At 41.9% G+C, this 16,745-nt stretch overlaps 1 protein-coding gene and 1 pseudogene across 1 annotated transcript in view; both read right to left on the bottom strand.

Moving 5' to 3' along the window:
* ablim2 (actin binding LIM protein family, member 2) overlaps positions 1–16,745 on the bottom strand; it is a 337,989-nt gene that overhangs the window by 168,626 nt on the left and 152,618 nt on the right. The gene's annotated exons all lie outside the window — the stretch shown is intronic.
* On the bottom strand, positions 14,674–16,227 carry LOC140196945 (importin subunit alpha-3 pseudogene; annotated as a pseudogene).

Raw genomic sequence — 16,745 nt, 5'->3', positions numbered from 1 at the left:
TTTGTTTTTCGGGAATGCAACCATCAGGAGATAGGTATTCCAATCGGAGGCTGGAAGGTGGATAACATCAGGTATGTGGACGACACTGCGTTATTAGCCGACAGCAAAAGCAAACTGCAAATTATGCTGGATAAAGTGAATGAGAAAAGCCTTGACTACGGACTTCAAATCAACCCTAAGAAAACAAAATTGATGGTGGTAAGCAAAGCAAACAGTAAAGACTCATTCATGATAGTATCGTTACAAGTGAATGGACAAGACATTGAAAGGTGCAAAAGTTTGAATATTTTAGCAGTTATCTGACAGATGACAAGCGATGTGAAGTTGAGATTAGAAGAAGAATAGGTATGACTAAGACCCAGTTCATGAAGCTAAAAGATCTACTATGCAATCGGAAGGTAGATATCCAAACTAGAATCCGTTTCCTAGAGAGTTACATATGGTCAGTGCTGAGGTATGGATCAGAAACATGGACCCTGAAGAAGGATGACATGAAACAAATGAATGCTTTTGAAATGTGATGCTATCAACGAATGTTGAAGGTTAGCTGGGTAGAGAAAGTTTCAAATGAGAAGGTTTTGTCCGAAGATGATAGACCACGGACATCGCTGGAGAAGATTATGAAGTTAAAGGTTGCTTATTGTGGACACGTTACGCGGAGAGATAACATCTTGTCGGACTTGCTATTATGAAAAGGTAGAGGGAAAAAAAGGAAGAGGGAGGGAAAGAACAACATGGCTGGATAACATCAAGGATTAGACCAAGCTGGACAAGACGCGGGATGTTGTGGACAAGTGTCGGGACAGAGCCGCGTGGAGGGAAATCGTCCACCAACTGGAAATTCCAGATGCGACCTAACGAGGATGATTTCCAAAAGGCATAAAGTTAAAGATGACACATTTCTCTAATATTTTAAGCAAGATTACTTTTTTATTTCCATCTTTTACAGTTCCAAAATAACAATAAAGGAAAAAGGCCTGAAGCAAAAGTTTAGGCACCCTGCATGGTCAGTACTTAGTAACACCCTCTTTGGCAAGTATCACAGCTTGTACATGCTTTCTGTAGCTAGCTAAGAGTCTTTCAATTCTTGTTTGGGGGATTTTTGCCCATTCTTCCTTGCAAAAGGCTTCTAGTTCTGTGAGATTCTTGGGCTGTCTTGCTCTTTTGAGGCCTATCCACAGATATTTGATGATGTTTAGGTCGGGAGACTGTGAGGGCCATGGCACAACCTTCAGCTTGCGCCTCTTGAAGTAGTCCATTCTGGATTTTGAGGTACATTTAGGATCATTATCCTGTTGTAGAAGCCATCCTCTTTTCATCTTCAGATTCTTTACAGACGGTGTGATGTTTGTTTCCAGAATTTGCTGGCATTTAATTGAGTTCATTCTTCCCTCTCCCCATGCCACTGGCTGCAACACAAGCCCAAAGCATGATCAATCCACCTCCATCCTTAACAGTTGGAGAGGTGTTCTTTTCATGAAATTCTGCGCTCTTTTTTCTCCAAACATACCTTTGATCACTGCGGCCATAAAGTTCTATTTTAACTTCATCAGTCCACAGGACTTGTTTCCAAAATGCATCAGGCTTGTTTAGATGTTCCTTTGCAAACTTCTGAAGCTGAATTTTGTGGTGAGGATGCAGGAAAGATTTTCTTCTGATGACTCTTCCATGAAGGTCATATTTGTGCAAGTGTCCCTGCACTGTAGAAAAGTGCACCACCACTCCAGAGTCTGCTAAATCTTCCTGAAGGTCTTTTGCAGTCAAACGGGGGTTTTGATTTGCCTTTCTAGCAATCCTACAAGCAGTTCTCTCGGAAAGTTTTGACCTCCACCATTCCTGTTAACTGCTATTTCTCAATTACATTACGAACTGAGGAAACGGCTTACCTGAAAACACTTTGCTATCTTCTTGTAGCCTTCTCCTGCTTTGTGGGCATCATTTATTTTAATTTTCAGAGTGCTAGGCAGCTGCTTAGAGGAGTCCATGGCTGCTGATTGTTGGGAGAAGGTTTGAGGAGTCAGGGTATTTATAAAGCTTTGAAACTTGCATCACCTGGCCTTTCCTAATGATGACTGTGAACAAGTCATAGCCCTAACAAGCTAATTAAGGTTTGAGACCTTGGTAAAAGTTATCTGAGAGCTCAAATCTCTTGGGGTGCCCAAACTTTTGCATGGTGCTTCTTTCCTTTTTTTCACTCTAAAATTGTACGAAACAAAATAATACACTAATCTTGCTTAAAATGTTTAAAAGTATGTTTCATCTTCAACTTTATGACTTTTGGAGATCAGTTCATCTTCTACTCACTTAACTATTCACAGTAACAAAAATTTTGACCAGGAGTGCCCAAACTTTTGCATACCACTGTACACTACATCTACGGCTCTACCTTCATCAATGTGTTTAGTTACATCCTCAAAAAATTCAATCAGGCTCATAAGGTACGACCTGCCTTTGACAAAGCCATGCTGACAATTCCTAATCGTACTATGCCTCTCCAAATGTTCATAAATCCTGCCTCTCAGGATCTTCTCCATCAACTTACCAACCACTGAAGTAAGACTCACTGGTCTATAATTTCGTGGCCCTGCTCCCTTTTTTGTATAAGGGAACAACATCCGCAACCCTCCAATCCTCCGGAACCTCCTGCCTTGATGCTTCAATCTCCCTCAACACTTTAATCGGTACACAATGGAAGGTTTAATCAGCGAAGTGGAGTCAATCATTGGTTTGTGCCCCGTCCCACAGCATGCACACTATGCTGCCTCTGTCTCCTGGAATCCTCTCAGAAAATACAAAATGCTGAAACTTCCATCTTCCATCTTCAAGCTTCCATATTCACCTTGATGTTTAAATCTTGTTCGTCGCTTTAAGCAGCGAAATGGAGCCAAGCATCAGCTTGCAGCCTACCTGCCACAAGGTTCCCGCCCACTGCCTCTGCCTCCTGAAATCCTCTCAGACACTACAGAGTGCTGGAACGCCCAAACGATCTCCAAACTGCAAATCACAGGCTCCAACAGTTCCAGAATCATATTCAAGAAAAAAAATGTAAAAGACAAAAACGAAGTGAAATATACGGTTTCATGATCTATTCAGGAGATGTTGACTGAAGTAGTGTTGTACTGAGGCACAACAGATAAGTGGAAAGTCTTAGTACATATTTAAAAGGTGTTACAACCTTCCTCCTTATTTTCACAATTTTTCAAAAAATCATCTTGATCTTCCTTCAAAACACTATCCAATGGAAGTTTAAGAGTGAAGGAAACCTCATTTAGACTTTACTTTGCTATTCTGGAAAACTCAGATCTGCATTAAAATTAACATCATACTCAAATTAAATTTATAATACCCAGAAGAATACCTAAGCAATCTAGTGCTTTAAAAAAACACGTCAGTTTACAATCTAATGAGAAAAAAACTGTTATTTGCAATCCAAAGATAATTCTGATTGTAATTCTAAAATATTTTGATAGTAATCCAATATTTCAATACAATCCAATGATATTTTGATCACAGACCAAATGATAGAAGTACACAAAATCTAAGGATTAAACAGGATTAAATTAAGACAATGGCCAAAGTTGTGAAACCTACTACAGAAAATGGGGGAATTGAACCTCCAGTTGTTATGTGTGAACAACTGACAAGAGGGTTTGAGTTCTTACCTAAATAAAATATTACAATTTTATAAGACTAATAATTAAATCCAGACGAAATGTACCATCAATGTTGAGTCTAATGAAATGTGGCTCTTACACGATATTGTAAAGGTATGAGATAATATCCAGAGAATAAGTTCACTTGGACTCTTTTAGTTTCATGTTTTCCTATTCTGTGTTTTTCCCTGTTCTATCTTGTTGCTGTTTGCGCAATTAGTTGGTTCTTTTGCGCTGTGGGGGTTTGGAATTTGGAGTTTGATGTTCTTGTTACCATTTGTACGATTTGTTTTCGCACATGGGGGAGGTTGATATTTTCTTTGAACAACTCCATGGTTTTGTTTTGTGGTTGTCTGGAGAAGATGAATCTCAGAGTTGTATACTACATACATACTTCAATAATAAATGTACCTTGAAACTTGAATGTCCTTTGAGAAAGGAAAAGACTGGCTGGACATTAGCAGTTTTATCACAGTTAAAGAAATGCGAGTGCACTGAGTTAGAAAAATCAGACCTGTCAGTTTAAGCCAACATGTGGTCAGTTGGAAGAATAATTCATGAGTTGGTGGGACGACTGAAAAAGTTAAGTGAACAATTGGAAAAGGAAAGAGAAAACTGTGATAAGCTGCAAAGCAGAAAACCATAGACAATAACAGGCCTAAGGAGCAATTTTTTGCAAAACTGACTGAGTGAAAAAACACTGAAATTACACTGTAAGTGTAATTGAATCGAAGTAACATTGTACAGAACTTTGAAGTAAACTGAAGCAGTATCAGAAAGCCCAGCAGGGAACTCAGGTGGGTGGTTTTGCCAGTGACACTCCTCCTTGGGAAAAACTCCCTCCATCTGAACTGGGATATTCGTAATGTGGACTCTACTGCGCCTCTAGCAACTCAAATGAAGATGACAATGATGAAAGAATGGGAATGGTAGCCATGTCACGGCTTGCCTCAATAAAGACCAAGGAAACAAAGATGTATAGGACTGAAGATGGAACCTATGAAAGTAGACAAACTGTCACGCATCAACCACCTGAACTGGCAAAGACTGAGAAATGAACCAAAGAAACTTCACATCCTAGAAAAAGCTTAAAGACTTGTATGGAGCTTCAACATATTAAGAACATACAAAAACTGCACCAATATGATGGCATCCAAAATTTGGTTAATATGTTACCTTCTCAGCGAATCAGATGGTTGACTCATAGAGTTGACGACAACATGAGAGAGGATAAGCAAAATATACAAGGTGGTAGGGAGGCTATTAAAAGAAGGTTGGAAGAACAGACCCAATACAGACTGATTAGAGGAAAGAAGTTCATTGCAAGCAAAACATTCCTTATGTTTTTGAAGAAGAAGATTGCTGCAGGATAGCTTGGATAAGTTACTCAGGAGTTCCAAGAATAAATGAAGACAAAATAGAGGATTCTACATTTGGACCCTTGAAGTCAACTTTTATGGATGGCTTGAAACCAGATATTGCCAAAATGATAAAGCTGGCAAAAGTGAATTGAAGTGAAGTGAAGTTCCATATATTGAGCTAATACAAGTCACCAAATAAGTGGAATGAGATAGTGAAATCTGATAAAGATCATAATGGGTGGGTCCATTATCTGTTGATCAACAGCCACTGATGAAAGGTCAATAGCCATAGTTACTGCAGGTGAGTCAACAGCCAACACTAGAAGGACGAGAACAGCAGATACCTGGGAACACTCACTATCCTGACTTGGAAACATATCGCCATTGTCGCTGTGTCAAAATCATGGAATTTCCACCCTAACAGCACTGTGGGTGTACTTACACCTCACGGACTGCATCAGTTCAAGAAGGCAGCTCAACAGCACCTTCTCAAGGAGAACTAGGGATGGGCAATAAATGCCGGCTTAGCTGGCGATACCCACACTGCGTAAATGAATAAATAAAATAAAATCTACATCCCTATCAAAATATCTTTAAATGTTATTTTTGCACCTGGCTTAACCACTTCCTTTGGCAGATGATTTATATACTTACCGCTCTGTGTGTGAAGAAATTGCCCCTCAGGTCCCCTTTAAGTCTTTCTCCTCTCACCATAAACCTCTGCCCTCTAGATTCTGCTTCCCTTTCATTGGGAAAAGAGACGGTGTACATTCACCCCACCTATACCCCTCATGATTTTATAAACTCTGAAGAATAAACTGCTAGCCTACCTAACCTCCTCTTATAACTCAGGCTCGAGTCCTGGCACGCTTTCCAGCTTAACCACATCTTTCCTATAACTGGGTAACCAACACACCAGTTTTAGACAATAGACAATAGGTGCAGGAGTAGGCCATTTGGCCCTTTGAGCCAGCACCGCCATTCACTGTGATCATGGCTGATCATCCACTATCAGTATCCAGTTCCTGCCTTATCCCCATAACCTTTGATTCTGCTATCTTTAAGAGCTCTATCCATCTCTTTTTTGAAAGCATCCAGAGACTTGGCCTCCACAGCCTTCTGGGGCAGAGCATTCCATATATCCACCACTCTCTGGTGAAAAAGTTTTTCCTCAACCCCGTTCTAAATGGCCTACCCCTAATTCTTAAACTGTGGCCTCTGGTTCTGGACTCACCCATCAGCGGGAACATGCTTCCTGCCTCCATCGTGTCCAATCCCTTAATAATCTTATATGTTTCAATAAGATCCCCTCTCAGCCTTCTAAATTCCAGAGTATACAAGCCCAGTCGCTCCAATCTTTCGACATATGACAGTCCCGCCATCCCGGGAATTAACCTTGTGAACCTACGCTGCACTCCCTCAATAGCAAGAATGTCCTTCCTCAAATTTGGAGACCAAAACTGCACACAGTACTCCAGGTGTGGTCTCACCAGGGCCCTGTACAGCTGCAGAAGGACCTCTTTGCTCTTATACTCAATTCCCCTTGTTATGAAGGCCAGCATGCCATTAGCTTTCTTCACTGCCTGCTGTACTTGCATGCTTGCTTTCAGTGACTGATGTACAAGAACACCACGATCTCATTGTGCTTCCCCTTTTCCTAACTTGACTCCATTTAGATAATAATCTGCCTTCCCGTTCTTACCACCAAAGTGGATAACCTCACATTTATCCACATTAAACTGCATCTGCCATGCATCTGCCCACTCACTCAGCCTGTCCAAGTCACCCTGCGTTCTCATAACATCCTCCTCACATTTCACACTGCCACCCAGCTTCGTGTCATCGGCAAATTTGCTGATGTTATTTTTAACTCCCTCATCTAAATCATTAATATATATTGTAAACAGCTGCGGTCCCAGCACTGAACCCTGCGGTACCCCACTGGTCAACGCCTGCCATTCCGAAAGGGACCCGTTAATCGCTACTCTTTGTTTTCTGTCAGCCAGCCAATTTTCAATCCATGCTCCTCCCTCATAGCACCATAGTTCCCTTTGTTCAACTGTAATACTGATACTTCCAAGTTTCCCTTCTCCCTCTCAAATTGTAGATTAAAACTTACCATATTATGGTCACTACCTCCTAATGGCTCCTTTACCTCGAAGTCCCTGATCAAATCCGGTTCATTGCACAACACTAAATCTAGAATTGCGTTCTGTCTGGTAGGCTCCAGTACAAGCTGTTCTAAGAATCTATCTCGGAGGGACTCCACAAACTCCCTTCCTTGGGGTCCAGTACCAACCTGATTCTTCCAGTCTACCTGCATGTTGAAGTCCCCCATAACAACTGTAGCATTACCTTTGCGACATGCCAATTTTAACTCTTGATTCAACTTACACCCTACATCCAGACTACTGTTTGGGGGCCTGTAGATAACTCCCATTTCTACCCTTAGAGTTTCTCAGTTCTATCCATACTGACTCTACGTCTCCTGATTCTATGTCCCCCCTTGCAAGGGACTGAATATCATTCCTCACCAACAGAGCCACCCCACCCCCTCTGCCCATCAGTCTGTCCTTTCGCTAGGACATATACCCTTGAATATTCATTTCCCAGGCCCTGTCCACTTGAAGCCATGTCTCTGTTATTCCCACATCATCATACTTACCAATTTCCAACTGTGCCTCAAGCACATCCACTTTATTTCTTATACTCTGTGCATTCATATACAATTGTTTTGTGTACAGTTGCAACATAATATCTGAACTCGTATACTTAATGCCCCAAATGGAGAAAGCCAGCTTGCCAAATGCACTCTTCACTATCCTGTCTAGCTGTGACACCACTTTCAGAGAACTCTGAACTTGCACTCCTTTTTCTTGTTCTTCAACACTCCCCATGGACCTGTCGTTCACTGTGAAAGTCCTACCTAGTGTGACTTCCCAAAATACAACAAGTCACACTCATCTAAGTGAACAGCATTTGCAATTTCTCAGCTCACTTACCTAGCTGATTATTCTTGATAATTTTCTTTATTGTCTACTATACCACTTGTTCTTTGACAGATAAAACAAATCATTTACTCCCTCTGCCATTTCCTGATTCCCATTGTAAGTTCTTCTATCTCTGTCCATCATGCTAACCTTTATGCTTCTTGTCAGACATTCATACGTTGTAAAAAAAACACTACTACTTCTACTTAGAATGATGCTTAGTGAGGCACAGAGAGATCTGTATTTACCTTTATTGTTCAAACTAACAAGTACCTGAATTCATACACTAAATACCTTGTGTGCACACCCACTAAGTATCCCTGACTCTCCTGAACAGTCAAAGAATAGCAAAGGTATTACCCGGGCAAAGGAGTTTACGCTGGCCAGGCATTCCTCGTTGTCCCGGTTCACTTGCCACGTGTTTCACACAGGGCTGCTTACGCTTGTATCTGCGATGGTTATTCTTCGGTGTTACCGCTACCAGCACACAGAAAGCATCCACTTTTATATCCATTCCTTATCAATTTAAATATCACATTCCAGTGTCATTGGTCACAGGCCACGTGCCTGTCCTTTAACACCTTGTTATTGGCTCTGCTCCAAGCCAGTATCAACTTATTGCCCGCTTCCCATCAAGTGACAGTCGATAATTTATTGCTTCAGGCAGGCATCAACCCCAATGTTCACAAACCTCTATGTTATAGCCAACCAAAGAACATCTCACGATAACTTCTTATTTGGAAATGATCTCCAGTCCAGCAGATTACCTGAAGAATCATTGTGTCTTCTTTAAAACACTGATCAAGCCCAGCATGTCAAGCTCACAAATTGGAGAATAGAGTGTCTTCACAAAATGGCAGCCTCCATCCCTAAGCATGAGGCAAGAACAAAGACTGCTTCCACTGTCCTTGATTCAGTTGAATTCAATGATTTGTAGATTGTCATTCTTACTGGCCAACACGTATCTTTATCATGCTTGTTTTGATCAATTTCTTAGTCCTCTTTTGTTGAGTTCTTATCTATCTCCAAGTTCAGCCTGGCTCAATTCAAGTCCGTCTGTGCAGCTCAGTGGGGGTTTGGGGCGACACTATAGGGAGGCATGATATATGGAAGTGCCCCATTCCCACCTAACAGATGATGCCTGAAGTCCCGCATCAGCCGACAAATTCATCTCCATCCAGTCTCCCAAATGCTCTTCCATGTCTATGGAGTGTCCGCAAGTTAGGCACTTGTAATTTGTATTGTTTTTGGATCAAAAACAGAAAATACTAGAAATTCTCAGGTGAGTCCAGTAATATTACATTTCATCAGAACCTGTCCCTGTCGACAATCAATAGACTAAATGAGATCTTCCACAACAGTGGTGTTGCATTTGGTTCCAAGAGGAGTTCCAACCACATATCTGCTCAGCACCATATATGTCTATTTGGATCACTATAGCAGAGTCAAGCCAAACACAGGCAAATCTAATCAATGGTCATCAAAGTATGGCATTAACTCTGCTTTATTCTCCACAGAAAAAGGTAAATGGATACATTCTGAGAAAGCGCTGGAGTTCACAGACATCATCCGCAGCTGTGTAGAGAACTATGACCGAAAGAGGAGAACCCAAGTGTTTCCAAACTGGAAACTCTACGACGAACCAATAGTTTCACTCACTCCAGGTCTGTGGCATTCAAATTGGGTGACCCTGACATATACAAGAAATTGAGGTATGGCCTTTGAATAACTGTCAGGAATGTCAAACAATATCAGTCTAAAATCGAATAGCAGAGCAGCCATCCATTGCAGCAAGGCTTATAATGGGGTACAAAACAAAATTGGGTAGCATCACCAACAAGCACACATCCTTTATTGATGAGTTCAATACATTCTATGCACATTTTGAACTGAAGGTGAGTAACATGTCATTGGCCAGCCCAACAGCTTCCACGGCATCTGTTCCCACAGACACTGCTGAAAATATCAGAACAATTTTTCAGAGAGTGACGCTTCAAGAAAGCATCTGACCTGGATGCAGTCCCACATGTCCTTGAATCCTGTGCAAACCACCCAAGGGAGGTATTTGCAGATGTTTTTAACCTCTTCCTACTTCAATCTGAGGTTCCCTTCTCCTTTAAAAAAATGACTATCATACCAATGCCAGAATAAAATAAGATAATCTGTCACAATGACTAGTGCTTTGAGAGGGTGATCATGAACTCATCAGCTTCACACTTTACAGCTACTGTAATTCACACAACACCAAAACAGGTTTACAATGGATACTATATCCACCGCTCTACATTCATCTTTGGAGCATCTGGAAAACAAGGACACCCAAGTCAAACTACCACACAAGATGCTTCAGGAACTCAACAGGTCAAGCAACAACTATGGAAATGAATAAACAGTCGATGTTTTTGGCTGAAGCCCTTCTTCAGAACTAGAAAGGAAGGGGGAAGACGTCAGAATAAAAAGGTAGGGGAGGAAAAGGAAGATAGCTAGAAGGTGATAGGTGAAGCCAGGTTGATGGGAAAGGTAGAGAGAAAGGAATCTGATAGGAGAGGGAAGTGGACCATGGGGAGAAAGGGAAGAAGGAGAGGCATCATGGGGAGGTGATAAGCAGGTGAAAAGAGATAAAAGGACAGAGTGGGGAATGGAAGAAGAGGGAAATGGGAGGAAAATAACTTTTTTACCAGAAGGAAAAAAGCGATATTCATGCCATCAGGTTGGAGGCTACCCAGACAGAACATTAAGTGTTGTTCCTCCACCCTGAGAGTTGTCTCATTGTGGCACAAGACGATGCCGTGGACCAACATGTTGTAATGAAAATGGGAATAGGAATTAAAATGGTTAGCCATTAGGAAATTCCACTTTTGGCAGATGGAGCAGATGTGCTCTACAAAGCAGTCTTCCAATTTATGAAAGATCTCACCAATGTACAAAAAGCTACATTGGGAGCACTGTTACAACAGATGACTCCAACAGATTTGCAGGCGAAGTGTTGCCTCACCTAGAAGGACTGTTTGGGGCCCTGCAAAGATGTGAGGGAGGAGGTGAATGGGCAGGTATAGCACTTTGGCTGGGTGCAGGGTTAAGTGCCAGGAGGGAGATTAGTGGGAAGGACAAGGGAGTCACAAAATGAATGATTGCTGCAGAAAACTGAGAGTGGTGGGGAGGGGGAAGATAAAAATGTGTTTGGTAGTAGGATCCCTTTGGAGGTGAGGCGGAGTTACAATGGTGCTCGATAGTGACTCCTTTGAGTTCATCTATGAAAGCAGCTTAAATTCTACCTTTGATGTCTCTCTTTTCCCTTTTCAGGATAAATGGGGTTCTGTTGAAGACCCTGACCTGGAGTTGCACTCAGACTTTGGTTTTTTGTGGTGGTGGGATCTGCTCCTGGCAGCTAACGAACAGCTACTTTTTGAAATGCCGAGGACGCCGCCTGTATGACAAATGCGCCTTCAGGGTTTCAAGGTTTTGCTGCCCTGTGGATGGACTGATTCAAATCAATCTCCCTCTCAGAACTAGGGTGGGGGGGGGGAGGAACACCGCAACAGCCTTTTAACATTGTAAATCATCAAATTGTTTTGTTATGTATCCCCTCTCACTGTGAAAGGGGACACTTTTTTTTCTCTTTATTAAGGGGAGAGGGAGCCTGTGGTATGTCAAATTGTCCGGTGAAAATTAGTTTTTGTTGTACTGCAGATCATGGTCTTTATTGGGGGCATTGCCATTGCATGCTTGGTGAGTGGACTGTGCTGATGCTTTTCTGCAGAAGTGGGTGGGGTGGGTGAGGATTGTTGCTTTGCTGCTGCTTGGGTGTGGGAGGAGGAAGTGGGGGGGCTTTGGGGTTCTAACATTTTAACTGTCACTCATTCTTTGGGGCACCCTTCTGTTTTCATAGACATCTGTGAAGGACAAGAGTTTCAGGATGTATATTACATACATTACCCTGATAATTAAATGGAACTATTGAGATGGCAGATGTTGCAGACAATGATGAGTTGGATGTGGAGACTTGTGGGGTGGTAGGTGAGGACAATAGGAACTCTATACTGTTAAGGCAGCGGGAAGATGGGATGAGCACTCATGTCTAGGAAATGAAAGAGATGCAGGTGAGGGCAGCATCAATGGTGGGAAGAGGTATAGTCAAGATAAGTCAAACTACTAATTGTTGACAAGAGATCAACAGCGGATGCAATCTCAGTGGCTCTCCTCTCAGCCTTGAATCACCTGGACAATAGTAATACCTACGTCAGGCTGCTGTTTATTGATTACAACTCAGCATTCAACACCATCATATTCTCAGTACTAACCAACATGCTTACAAGCAACACACACAAAATGCTGGTGGAACACAGCAGGCCAGGCAGCATCCATAGGAAGAAGCACAGTCGACGTTTCAGGCCAAGACCCTTCGTCAGGACATGCTTACAAACTAGGGACTCTGTTCCTCTCTCTGCATCTGGATTCTTGACTTTCTCATCAGGAGATGACAGTCAGTGCAGATTGAAAATAACATTTCCTCTTTGCTGAGGGTCAACACTAGCACACTTCAAGAATGCATGCTTAGTCCACTTCTTTGCTCTGTCTACATCCATGACTGTGTGGCTAGGCACAACTTAAACACAGTTTATATGGCAGAGATTGATAGGTTCTTGATTGGACATGGCATCAAAGGTTACGGGGAGACGGCCAGGAAATGGGGTTGAGGAGGGAAAAAAAAGGATCAACCATGATTGAAGGTGTGAGCAGACTCGATGGGCCAAATGGCCTAATTCTACTCCTATGTCTTATGGTCTTATAAATTTGCCAATGACCCAACTGTTGTGGGCAGAATCTAAAATGGTGACAAGGAGACGTCCAAGAATGAGCTGGTTGAGTGATGTTACAACCTTGCATTCAATGTAAGTAAGACTAAAGAACTGACTGTGGACTTTAGGACAGGGAAATCAAGGAAACACGCATTGAGTCCTCAAAGGATCATCAGTGGAAAGGATAAAGTTTCAAGTTCCTAGGTTACAACACTCGGAAGATCTATCCTGGGTCCAGCATATTGATGCAATCATGAAGAAGGCATGTTTGGAGCCATATTTCATTACATGTTTAAGGAGATTTGGCATATCACCAAAAAAGCTAACAAATTTCTACAGAGGTACCATGAAGAGCATTCTAACTGATTTCATCACCTTCTGGTATGGTGGGCCACTGCGCAGGATCAGAAAAAGCTGCAGATTGTTGCAAGCTCAGTCAGCTCCATCATGGGCACTAGCCTTCAACAGTATCAAGAACATCCTCAAAAGGCAATGCCTCAAAAAGGCGACATCCATCATTAAAGACTCTATCGCCCAGGATATACTCTCTTCTCCCACTCGGCACTTATCCCTGAAAGTGTAAGTGCTACACCTGTCCATACACCACCTCTTTTGCCACCATTCAGGGCCCCAAACAGTCCTTCCAGGTGAGGTAACACTTCACTTGTGAATCTGTTGGGGTCATCTATTGCATCCAATGCTCCTGGTACGGCCTCCTCTACATCGGTGAAACCCGACGCAGATTGGAGGACCACTTCATCCAGCACCTCCGCTCTGTCCACCACAACATACAGAATCTTCCGGTTGCCACCCACTTCAACTCCGCTTCACATTCCCATTTGGCTATGTCCATACATGGCCTCCTCTACTACCACGATGAGGCTAAACTCAGGTTGGAGGAGCAACACCTCATATACCGTCTAGGTAGTCTCCAGCCCCTTGGTATGAACATTGAATTCTCCAACTTCCGATAATTCCCTCCCCTCCCCCATCCCAGTTTCACTCTGCCCCCTCCCCCAGCTGCCTACTACCTCCCTCATGGTTCCGCCTCTTTCTACTACCCATTGTGCTTTCCCCTATTCCTTCTTCACCTTTCCTGCCTATCCCCTCCCTGCTTCCCCTCCCCCACCCCTTTATCTTTCCCCTTACTGGTTTTTCACCTGGAACCTACCAGCCTTCTCCTTCCCACCCTCCCCCCACCTTCCTTATAGGGCCTCTGCCCCCTCCCTCTTCAATCCTGACGAAGGGTTCTGGCCTGATACGTTGACTGATCGTTTCCACGGATGCTGCCCGACCTGCTGAGTTCCTCCAGCATGTTGTGAGTATGCTCTCTTCTTATTCCTACCATCAGAGAGGAAGTGTCAGAGGCTGAAGCCATACACTCAAAATGTTAGAAACAGCTTCTTCCCCTCTGCCATCAGGTTTCTGAATGGTAAAGAACCAACCTATTAACACCACCTCTCTATTTCAAAACCACATAAGATTAAAAGGATTGTTGACTCTGCCAGTGGGTTAGAAGATGTATGATGTGGAATTGCTGAGTATTGAGAAGTATGCACTTCTAAAAAGACCGCAAACAATAATTCAAATGATTCAATCCAAAAAAGATACACTCACGTTGTTGTTTACTGGAATTTATTGAGTTGCGGAAGAAACCAAGTCTGCCTACATTTACATTAAATTGCATGCATAGGAACAACTCTGATCAGAAGTTAATTTTCCAGATAAGTGAATAGCAACCATGATTTGAAAAGATGAGTTTTGTTCTATTATGGATATTCAGGGATATCAAACATAATCTGTAGAACTGCTCTCCAATTAAATGCAGCATTGTATCCAATGAAGATTGTTGAAATCTTTAACCACATATTTAGATCTGGAACCCTTTCTCTGGATCATCTGTAGAAGAATTAAAACTGAGTTTTGCATCTTGCACTTTTGCTGTTACCACATAAGTGTTATCCTCTTCTTCTGCTGTCAACTGATCAAGAATATCGTATGCCAGTTTATATATCTCCTCATTTTCATGAAGTTGTAGTTGTTCAATTATTTGCAAACCTCCACACTCTTCAATCTGATTGACTATCAGTTCTGTCTTATCATTTGCTGTATTGATTATATTACTTAGCCCATCCAGCACTACTATAATTATCTGCGGGTCCATCAGTGTAAGCAGCTTGCAAAATGGAATGATTACATTCTGTTCAACTAGATAATCAATCTGTTCTTTTCTGCCACTGTTAGCTAGATTGGCTATGACCCAAGCAGTTTCTTTTTGAGTTGCAAAGTCCCCATTTTCCATTAGTTTTACAACTGGAGGAACAAGGTTAGCACTGATTACTGCCTGTTCTTGCTGCTGGTTCCCAGCAGTGACATTGGAGAGAAACCATACTGCATCTTTACAGAGTTTTGCATTAGAATGAGTTAATAGTGCTGGGAAATAAGAAAGTGCTCCACAGTTCAAGACTATTTGTGCTTGTTCATCAGTGCCAGTTACTATATTTCCTACAGCTCGCAATGAAACAGTTTGGATATTAACTTCCTGATGGCCAAAAAGAGGCACCAAATGAGGAACTATTCCTGAGTCTATAACCATCTGAATCTGGTCATCTTCAGCATCCGTTATGAAGGACAAAGCTAAGATAGTATCTATTACAGTATGAACATCAGTGTGGTGAATAAGGACACACAAAGCTGGAAGAATCTCTTGAACAACTTCCTTTGGTAGTGGAGGATCTTTCTGACGGCAGATATTGACAATGACCCATGTGATCGTGTGAAGGAGAGTAAGGGGTATCGAATAATTGACAAAAGATGTAATGGGTTTTATCACTCCTAAACCAATGACATAATCTCTATATTTGGACCCATCAGCTATGATATTACCTAAAGCCAAAAGTGCTTGCTCACATACATCCTGATGTGGAGAGCTTATCAGATTTAACAAGAGTGGCACAGCATTTGCTTTAATCACAGCTTCTGTATGTTCTGATGAACCATAAACAACATTTGCCAAAGCCCATACTGCTTCAAACTGCAACGGATGATTTTGGTCCTGTTCCATACAGTGCATAAGAATCGGAAAAATGCCAGAGGTGATTAAATCACCTACCGGAGGAGCATATTCACTGGAGATCAGCTCTCTAGCAGCTTGCACTCCGCTGAGCTGTATTTCCTGGTTATCACTAGTTGCATTTTTTATTATTTCATCTAACGATACATTTTGAACTTTGGCATCACCATCCAGATCAGATTCTTCATTGCTTACTAGAACATTTCTCCGCTTTAAGTAGTGTTCATCTCTTTTGATTTTTCTTAGTTCAACAACAATCTCATTTTGTTGCCGTCTCACTGTCTCAAGACCCCGTCCCTTTTTCTTGAAATTCTTAATCCTTTGATTGTCTAATTTGTTGTTTTCTGCCATATCCATTTGCTTCTTGGAAAAAGGATCAACTTAGAAGAAATGTTGATGGTTCAATAACTGCAGGTCTTTCATTCAGTATTTCTTCAGCTTCATACACAGGAACAGACCGCTCACCATAACTTTTCAATGAGGTAGATATCTGACTAACAAACTGTCTAAGAGAGTAGACAGTTTCAAAAACAGTGTTAATATACCATACAGCCTCTTACATGCTGGCCTCAGTCATTGATAATATGTCATCAAACCAGTATTATGACATGTTCAAACCAACCTCTCAGCCAATCAATCGTCAACATTCAAATGAGGTCTCAACTGATAAGTTTAGTCAGTGCTTCATCTTTATGACTAATTATTTCAAAATTCTGCATACAAAAGTTGCAACCTTGTTTATATTACAAAACCAAACTGACAGTTAAGTCAGAATTCTAGGTTTTATATTGCTAACCTAACTTAAACAAGATGGGATAACAGTGGAGAAAGGGGACATTTGGGCAAAGAGGTCCAAAGAGGTCTATATT

Source organism: Mobula birostris, chromosome 4 (assembly GCF_030028105.1).
Source record: "Mobula birostris isolate sMobBir1 chromosome 4, sMobBir1.hap1, whole genome shotgun sequence".
Classification (NCBI taxonomy): Eukaryota; Metazoa; Chordata; class Chondrichthyes; order Myliobatiformes; family Myliobatidae; genus Mobula; species Mobula birostris.
Note: the sequence above shows the minus strand (reverse complement) of the source record. Positions and strands in the feature narration are given on the sequence as shown.